We start from the raw sequence: 10,509 nt of genomic DNA on the forward strand, positions 1-10,509 counted from the left end.
TATAGAGTGAAGTAAGCCAGAAGGAAAAACACCAATACAGTATACTAACGCATATATATGGAATTTAGAAAGATGGTAACAATAAGCCAGTGTACGAGACAGCAAAAGAGACACTGATGTATAGAGCAGTCTTATGGACTCTGTGGGAGAGGGAGAGGGTGGGAAGATTTGGGAGAATGACATTGAAACGTGTAAAATATCATGTAAGAAACGAGTCGCCAGTCCAGGATCGATGCACGATACTGGATGCTTGGGGCTGGTGCGCTGGGATGACCCAGAGGGATGGTATGGGGAGGGAGGAGGGAGGAGGGTTCAGGATGGGGAACACATGTATACCTGTGGCAGATTCATTTTGATATTTGGCAAAACTAATACAATTATGTAAAGTTTAAAAATAAAATAAAATTAAAAAAAAATAAAAGCATAAAAAAAAAAGATATTTTTCAAACACATTTCTGACTTGTTTATTTGATAATGTTCTTCTTGGTGTCCATCCCTAGCATTTTATTTTATAGTTAAGGAAACATAGCTTGGGAATAATTTATCCACACCTATGAGTTATACATTTTATACAAAGTAGATAAGAATAAAACATTTGTGATCAGCTGACAGAATATCTGGATACTTTTATATATTCATATATATGGTCCTGTACAAGTTAACACACACTGGATAAAATTCTAAACACGTATTTTACATCTGAATGTCTGTGGTATTCAAAAACTTCACTTGCAGAGTTCTAGACTTAGAATGAAACATAAATTGAAAGAGTAATTCAAACTGTACTCAATAGACGATTCCTCTATATAAACTTCATCTAGCCCGAAGAATCATAGATAAGGCATGAGACTGTATATGAATATAATTAGGCTTGATGGAATTGGCTACTATTGCGCATGCTTATTCACTATGCATTCTATGGTGATTTCAGATCTTAACAAACAGGGGGTGGGGATCGACTTTAACTTAAAATTTAATGAAACGATGTTTGAAAACTTCAAATAGTGGATTATTTGACATAGAGAGAAAATATAAACATGATTTGTATCTTTTCCTTTTTGTCTCTACAAAAGAAACCCCACATATCAAAAAGCAATTCTAAGTTTGTGAGGTTCTATATGGCTTGAATTAGTGCTCCCGATATTGTGCTACCTTTGTGCACTCACATCTCATGGCAGTGTAACAAACCAGCAACAGTATTAAAAGAAGAAGTTATAGCCTATCAACTTAGCAGCATATTTTCAAGGCACAAGTACAAGCACCTAGTTATAAACATTAAACTCACTGCAATTTATAAGGATGAAATACAGTATTCTCATAAGTCATTTAATGCTCTAATTCAATATAAAGACATAGGTATAATTTTAATTATATCCTTATGAAAAACAGTTACTTGCTCATCAAGAGCCTTTTCATGGAAAGAGCATGGTTCAACTCATTGGATCACATTTGACTAACTGTAAGCATAATGGGGGGCTTCCCAGGTGGCTCAGTAGTAAAGAATCTGCCTGCCAATGCAAGAGATGCAGGTTTGATCCCTGGGTTGGAAAGATCCCTTGGAGAAGGAAATGGCAACCCACTCCAGCATTCTTGTCTGGAGAATCCCTTGGACAGAGAAGCCTGCTGGGCTACAGTCCATAGCGTTTCTAAGAGCAAGACATTTCTTAGCAACTAAACAACAACAATCATAGCAAGAATGGTATTCCTATCACTACCCTTTTCTCGCCTAAATCCATCCTAAACATAGTCAAAAGATTAGTGTTTCTAAATCACCAAAAGTTCTGGTTTCACTCAAGAAACTCTAAAATTCCATTTTCTAGTATCGTCTTAGACAAATATCCTGTTACCCAAGAATCCACACAGTGTTCCTTCCAGGCTCACCTTCCATAACTCCTGCAAAAGAATACTCAGATCTATTGACCAGGTCTAGACCTGGCTCCTTCTCGATGGTATTTCTCATTATATTTCCTCTAAAGAGGTATACCTTCTCCCCTAACATCTACCTACCAAAACTGTCGTTCTTCTTAGAGTACTAAGTCAAAAAACCCTCTTTTCCTTAATCTTACTCATTGGAAATCATCTCTCAATCCTTTAATTTTTAAAGGACGTAAAGACAGTATGACAGTTGATGGTATAAATAAAAGGATTATCAGTATTTACATGTTTGTATATGTGTTTTTAAGTCCACAGAGCATAGCAAATATCTACTGAAAGAAAAAAATATAGATATTTACTGAGGTTCTGTGTCTATGTAGACTATTGCAAGACTGCAAATTTTGATAATTGCATTTGAGTGCTGGTTTATCACTTTCTTACCTACTCTGTGGCAGTTTGGGACGACAAATAATATACCTGGGTGCCAGATTACCTTGGGTCACTTCTATGGTTCATCATTTAGCCAAATCTTGGCTTATTAAAAAAAAAAAAAAAAAACAGAAAACAGAACAGACAATTCAACATAAATAGCAAGTGATCATCTCTAACTGTTAGAGGCTGCTTTTTGACTTGGCATCAACCAACTGGGTTGAATTCTGGGATGGTGCTTCTGGTAATTTTAAAAACCAAGTGGAACCTCCCTCTTCTCTCTGGGAATGTCCCACTTTTGGCCAAGAATAGACAGCATTGTTGTTATTTTTTTTAACTGTTGCTCCTTTCCTCCATTTGACATCAGTCTGTAAATGGAGAAACAATATCAAAATGAAAAATCCAAAGAAAAGAAAACCCTAAATAAACCCTCAAAGTTGGCCTCAGGGTCTACATTTCACAAGAACCATCAACTCAACCTTCATGCAGTGTGACTCATTGGAGAACTATCAGATCCAGATCAATGACACAGGAAACTTGAGTTTTATCATTGATCCTATTCTATTCCTTCATAAAATACCTCCTTTCCTTCCCACAACAGCTCTTCGAGTAACTGTCGCTACCTTACAGATGGACCTTGGAAGCAAACTCATTCAAATGTTTACATTATGTACAATTGTTTAAAGAAAGTTTTGTCCTGAATGATACTCTTTTAAATATCCTATTTTCCCAAGCTAAGTGAAAATGTCCCCAAAAGAGTTCCTTTTATATAACAGTACCTCCTGGCTCCTCAACCCCCAAGTATCAGCATAATACTTGTAAACTCCTTTTAGTAAGTACACTCTGCCCCAGATTGAATTCTTACAAACTTCAGCCTGAATAATTTTGCAATTAAAAATAGCACATGAACCTATGGTTGGTGTTTCTATGGAAGCCTTTCACAGTTAGCCTTGGGGGAAGGCTGTTTGCAAGAATGAATTGTAGTCAAAGTTCCTATCTTCTTGGTTAGCCTGGCCCAGGATTCTAAGAAACTTTTAGGCTTGTCAGAGAAGTCTCATCACAGCTAACTGACAGGTTTACACATTACCTGCACCTCTGTGTATTAACAAAGATCAGCACCTATTAGTGAGGAGGACAGTTCAGGAACCATAATAAGGAAAGAACACGCTGTTTATACATAAGGACAAGTCAGAAATGTATATGTGGTGACTCCATTTTATTCCTTGCGATACGATAAGGAATGATAAACACAGGCACTGATAACTCAGATTTTATAAGCTGCTAATAATAAAAGTGCCTGTGCTTCAACATTAGGAATTTTACTGATGTCAACTATCCTAATTACAGTTGTATAGGAAGCATTACATGTTAGCAAGAGATATATAGCCATTATGAGTGTAACAAGGAGAAATGGGTGTTCCCTATTTCAGTTTCTAAAAGGATCCTTCCTAATTCTCCAGCTAATTTTAACACTAAAACGATTCATCATCTATTTATATAGGTTACTTTGTTAAATGTTGCTCAAGGCCTAATAAACAGCCATAACTACAATTCTTTTCTAGAACATTTACTAACTATGGACTGTAGCCTATGAGGCTCCTCAGTCCATGGGATTTTCCAGGCAAGAATGCTGGAGTGGATTGCCATTTCCTTCTCCAAGGGATCTTTCCAACCCAGGAATTGAACCCGGGTCTCCCGCATTGCGGGCAGACGCTTTACCGTCTGAGCCACCAGGGAATCCCTTACTAACTATACTAAGACTTAATTACCTGGTATTTAATAGTGCCAACATAGTACCAGAATTCTCATGTCCTCAGAGGGGCCTTCCCCAAATCTAGATAGAATTATTCCTATGTGCCTCCAATTATTCCTATGTGCCTCCAATTATTCCTATGTGCCTCCTTTGCAACATTCACTTCAGTTATAATTTATTAACCGTGGACTTAATTTAATAGCCATCTTCCCAGCTAATCTGTAAATTCCAGAAAAGTAGAGCTGGTTCTATTTTATTCTGTACTCTGAACACTTAGCCCAGTGCATGGCATATCATTATCCATCAGTATATGTTGAATGAAAAGATATGTATGCTGGATTAGGGAAATATCCCAGACTCTTATACGTTGGGAAATGTAGGAAGAAGAGCATACAAAGATTTCTTCATGGAAAGTGAAAAAGGGTTGAAGCTATTAAACAGACAAAGTCAACTCATACAGATCTTTATTTGAAAAGATTGGGGGAGGGCACGTGTCCAGTGCATCCATGGAAATTTTGTCTAAGCCCGATAAGTTTAAATTGTGGAACAGTGATATTTCTAACGAGATTTCCCCATTCTTCCTTCAAATCACTGTCCTGCGAAACAAGCTTATCAATGGTCTCAGGACCAGCCCCGTCCCAGCTGGGACAGACTGGGTAGCGGCTCCAGTCATCAGTCAGGCTCTGGCCAATACATTTTTTTTTTCCAGGAGCTCAGCACAACCAAACTGTTGGCTGTCAGCTGGGCAGTAGAAATGTTAATAGCAAAGCAGCAAACATTTTTCATTTGGGCTTTTCCTTTGTGATGCTAAAAAATGAGGTAAAAAATCACCATGGCAATGAATACAAAGCTGGTAAATCTGCAGGGACATCAAAAGTGTTAGGCTCTCAGAATTAAAATAACGAGAACAATAGTCTCTCCGCACCCTTCTACCCATGCGCTCATGGGCACTCACACACACCACATGGGGTAGCAGAGAAACCTTTCCACGGGTGCAGTCACCAAGTTTGAAGAGCTTAGACATGCACTCTCATCCACTTAAACCTAAACTACCTCTGCTTTTTAAGCTGAAGTGGAAATATTCCAGTGGGAACATTCCATTCCAGGTTTATGCCAAGACTCTCCTCTTCCTCCTGGGAGGCCTCTCCACCCACAGCGCCCCCAGACTGGGCCTATTCCTTCTTTTATATTCTAATCTCAATGTGGCACATGCTTCTGATTTGCTCTCTGGCCTCCTTGGCAGACTATCAGGATCCCTGTCTCCTCCTATAGAAGGGCTAATTATTAAGTAATTAAAGTTCATTTAATAAAAACAGACATCAATCGGAGGACAGACCTTGCAGTTGCAAACCCTGTCTTGCTTTTAAATATTCAGCAACGTGGTCATATCCTGCGACTGCCAGGGGAGAGCTGCCTTCAATGCTTTGTTTGCTCCAAATTAAAGCCTCATAGCTACGTCCCTTCAAAGCCAGACCTTGTTTGCCCCCTTTTAATTTTCAAATTAGCCCAGGGGGAGAGAATAGACATAATTCAAAGAGAGGTTTTCCAGATTTGGTTGCTTTTCAGCAGCCAAAATACCAACAAAGGATTCTTAGAATACATGATAAGCATATTTCTCTATGTTCCTCTGAGAGTTATCATTTCCCTTCTTTAGTTTCTTCCCCAAGTTTTTGTTTTAGCATCTTCATTTTCACTGGTGAAATGACAGGCTCCTAGGTGGCTGGCTGAAAAGTGGTGGCTGGAATGTGGCATTGCAAACCAAGTCTAGGAAGTGTGTCTGGCGGGTATCAGCCACTCTCCTCCAGTGTGTGGTCTGGGAAGAAGTATCCATGTGGCCGATTAGTTGAGCTCACAAGGATGTAACAGAAAAAGTATGAAAGGGAAAGAAAACTGTAGGCAAATGATACAGTTTGTCCAGCTGTGCAAGATTAGAAGCATGTACATAACTCATTTCCCTGGCCAAAAAAAAAAAAAAATAGGGAGAAATGTCATCATATAAGACTTTCTTGGAATCACCCATGTGGTTTATTCAACATAAACACTCTAGGGACTGCTCTGGTGGCTCGAGTGGCTAGGAATCCACCTCTCAATGAAGAGGACACAGGTTCCATCCCTGGTCTGGGAAGAACCCACATGCTGTGGGGCAACTAAGCCCATGCACCACAAGTATGGAGCCTGTGCTTGGCAACAAGAGAAGCCACAACAACGAGAACCCCACGCCCGGCAACTAAAGAGCATCCCCTGCTCACTGCAACCAGGGGAAGCCTGTGTGCAACAATGAAGACCCAGCATGGCCAGAATTAAATACACAAATAAAACACTCTCTAACGGGCTGGTATTTTCCCAGATCTTTCGAAACTGATTACACATTAGACTTGGAATCAAGTGGTCATTTTGGGAACTCCTGTAATCCATGAGTGATCAAGAGTCAGTTTGAATAGAGGTCTATCATCATTTCATCAACTTGCCTTGTTAGGTTCTTGGCCTTCATATCCATTGGAGCAATTCAGGATTCTCCAAGTCACCCCTGTTAATAGCAGCCTTAGGGCCTCTGGTAGCCAACATCACACCTTCGTAAGAATTCGAAAAGGGTGCTCTCTTTGAAGGGATGAGTGTACAAAGGTGTTCCGTGGGATTGGCTAGCAAATCTAGAGTTGGGCTTCAGGGCCTGCCTAACCTTTGCTTGGAGACTGTTCTCACACATGAACTACACCCATGTAACTGACAGCTCTGTCCACCCTCTCTTGACTTCATGATCCGCAATCAGTCAAGCATGATTCAGCTTGGCTCATCCATGTCTTTTGTTAACTCTAGGGTCAACAGAGGCAGATCTTAGAAGCATGTTTCCAGGTAGCAAGTTAATAACTATTTTTCCTCATCCTTCTGAGCTGTTATGCAATATGTATTTCCCAGAACATGAATAAATAATGAACAGAGCTATATCACCTCTTCCTCAAAGTTACACGGTATTATATTCACAGAGAGAGATTCTTTTTCAAATTTAATCAAATCATATTGAACATCAATGCCATTTTTGTCCTATGAGTTGATACACTGCCTTTGAAAAGTGATTCATCAATGTATATCATAACAATGGAACTCAAGAACTTCACTTCTAGGAATTTTTCCATAAACATATAAAAAAAAGCTATACACACACACACAATTATTCAGTACAGCATTATTTAAAATAGTGAACATTAGAATATGAGCTAATTGCTGATTATTATAAGCAACTGATGATTGCATAAGCAAATTATGGAATATCCAGCATACTTAACATAATACAACCATATAAAACTGTTAATATTTTTTAAAGTGAAGAAAATTATTTCTCTTTTTTTTTTCTCTAGAACAAGCATATCTGAAAGTATACAAAGGGACATTTTGCTAATGATTCTAACCCTCTATTCAGTGTGGATTAAAAAAAAAAACAACTATTCACAAGCATATTGATTTTCATGAAAAGATGTTTACTTCCATAGGCTTTGACAATAACTTTATTTTCATTCTCTACTTTGCAGATAAAATTCTTATTACAAAACCTGAGATTGGTTTATAATCAATAGTAATGAATAATTTTACAGAATTCAGTCTCAGGCTTTCCATCAAGCTTAAATTTCATTATGCATGGCTAACAAATGGTCACAACATTCATGAAAGCTGATTATGAATGTGGCTGATATTTGCTGGGTCAACCTGTAAACTGGGCTTGTTTCAAGGCAGGCAAATCATCCAAACAACAGAAAAGCAAGCTCTTAAAGTTGTATGACTTTTTGTTTTACATCAAGTAACTGTCACCAGCCCTTCCCTACTATCTAGGTTCTCCAGATAACCCTGCCACAAATCTCCACCACCACGGATTACATCATCTTATGGGAATTTCCAAAGTACTTTTTGTTCATTCACTTTTTCAGTCAGTGTGGTGGTTAATTTCATATGTGGATATAAGTACGCCATGGGGTGCTAAGACTTTTGGTTAAACGTTATTCTGAGTGTATCTGTGAAATGTTTGTGGACTAATATTTGAATCAGTAGACTGAGAAAAGCAGACTACCCTCCCTGGTGGGGCTCATCCAGTCCATTGAGGCCTTGCACAAAACAAAAAGGTGGAGTAAGAGGATTCATTCTTTCCGCCTGACTTTGAGCTGGCACACCAGGTTTCTCAAGCATTCAGACTGAAACCAGAACCAGCACTTACACCGTTTGCTTTACTGGATCTCTTTACTGGACTCTTTGCCAACCGCAGGAGGATTTCTCAGCATCCACAGTCTCATGAGTTTCTCTGGAGAACTCAGAGTAACACAATCAGTCAACATTTATTGGGGCTCCTAACATGTGGCAGCGGAGGCTTCCCTAGTGGCTCGAAGGTAAAGAATCTGCCTGCCAATGCAGGAGAAGCGGCTTCGATCCCTGGGTCTGGAAGGTCCTCTGGAGAAGGAAAGGGAAATCCACTCTAGTATTCTTGCCTGGGAAATCCCATGGACAAAGGCAGGCTACAGTCCATGGGGTTGCAAAAGAATCAGACACAACTTAGCGACTAACACGACAACATGTGGCAGGCAGCGTCCTGATGGCCTGAGAAATATAATGATGAAAACTGATACTAGCTTCTCTCACCAAAGAGCTCCTCTGGATTTTGAAAGTCCAAGGGAGACGTGTGAGATTCATATTCATCATATTTCTTGAGTGAAATATGCTAAAGCCCCAATAACAGGAGAGCCCAGACAAAACTTAGCAGGAGATAACCCTATTAGTCTCAAAGCTCACTGAAACAATAACCTATTGAGGGACTTCCCTGGTGGTCCAGTGGTTAAGAACTTGCCTTCCAATGCAGGGGATTCGGGTTCAATCCCTTTGGGGGGACTAATATCTCACATGCCACAGGGCAATAAGCCTGTGCAGAGCAACTAGAGAAAGACCACATGCCACAGTGAAGGCCCAGCACAGCCAGAATTTTAAAATAATAATAATAATTTAAAAAGAATCTATTGGGTTATGATTGTTTCAAACTTTTCACTGAGTGTATCATCCAAAGGATTAAATACTTTTCTACCTGTTAATAAATTATCCCAAATGCTGACTTTTCTTGCTACCAGTAGCACTGATTGAATACATACTAGGCACTATATAAGGTATAATAATATGAAGTATAGCCTCTTCCTGGCTGTAAAGGGCTCTACTAAAATTCCCCAGAAACATCTTGTATTTTCAGCTTGTTAGGTAGGACCATCCTCCTTTCAATATAAAGGATTTTTTTCCTGTTAAAAAAATATGACTGACTCCCATATTTAGAATTTGTAGACACAGATCAAAGAAAGGAGAAACCTAAATGGAACAAGTTTTCAGCGAAAACAGTGGTTTCAGCTCAATACCTACCTCTATTTCAGTATATAATTGATTAAAGTTAATTTGATAACAAATGAAGTGAAAGTCACTCAAAGAGTCAGGCCGACTCTTTGCAACCCCATGGAATACAGTCCCTGGAATTGTCTAGGCCAGAATACTGGAGTGGGTAGCCTTTCCCTTTTCCAGGACATCTTCCTAACCCAGGGATTGAACCCAGGTCTCCTGCATTACGGGCAGATTCTTTATAGCTGAGCCACAAGGGAAGCCCAATAACAGCTAAGATTCACATCAAATATATCAAAAAGATTAAATTCTTTGTCTGACAATTCCAGTATCATTTTTCCTCCCCACAAAATCTACCTGAAATATGAGAATCAAGAAACCCCAGCAGAAATAATCATTTACATGAAAAACTTCTGGTAAATCTATATAATTTAAATTTTGATTTTAAAGTACCTACTGGGAGAAAATTGGAGCTAATGAGACATTTGCATGCAGTTCATTTGCACAATGGAAATGGGAAGACAAAATACATCACTTCACTGCTAAACATGTATGATTTTCTACCTTCTCTACTGAGACCTTGAGGAAATCAAACCATTTAAGAAATTAGCAAAAATTTGTAGCTTGTCCCAGAGTTACCAAATATCCCTGATAGGATGAGCCATTCAAATGAAAAAAATAAAGTGTCTGATGCCAAAATTCAATTCATATTTTGGGATTGTTTCAAACTCACCAGAATCAATATCTACCACAAGAACCTGAACTAATCATTTATTAATGCTAATGCTTTAATAAATACCTAATAAATGCTTAGCATTAGGTATACAAAAAGACAACATTAAAAGATATACACTCTTCTATAAAAAGATAACACTACAAAAAGATTAACATTACTTTGCCAACAAAGGTTTGTCTAGTCAAGGCTATGGTTTTTCCTGTGGTCATGTATGGATGTGAGAGTTGGACTGTGAAGAAGGCTGAGTGCCGAAGAATTGATGCTTTTGAACTGTGGTGTTGGAGAAGACTCTTGAGAGTCCCTTGGACTGCAAGGAGATCCAACCAGTCCATTGTGAAGGAGATCAGCCCTGGGATTTCTTTGG

General features: G+C 38.9%; 1 protein-coding gene across 1 annotated transcript in view; it reads right to left on the reverse strand.

Annotated features, from left to right (window-relative positions):
* Nucleotides 1-10,509, reverse strand: part of DCC (DCC netrin 1 receptor) — an 838,683-nt gene that overhangs the window by 716,318 nt on the left and 111,856 nt on the right. The window lies entirely within an intron of this gene.

Source organism: Bison bison, unplaced genomic scaffold (genome assembly GCF_000754665.1).
Source record: "Bison bison bison isolate TAMUID 2011002044 unplaced genomic scaffold, Bison_UMD1.0 scf7180017864349, whole genome shotgun sequence".
NCBI classification, from domain to species: domain Eukaryota; kingdom Metazoa; phylum Chordata; class Mammalia; order Artiodactyla; family Bovidae; genus Bison; species Bison bison.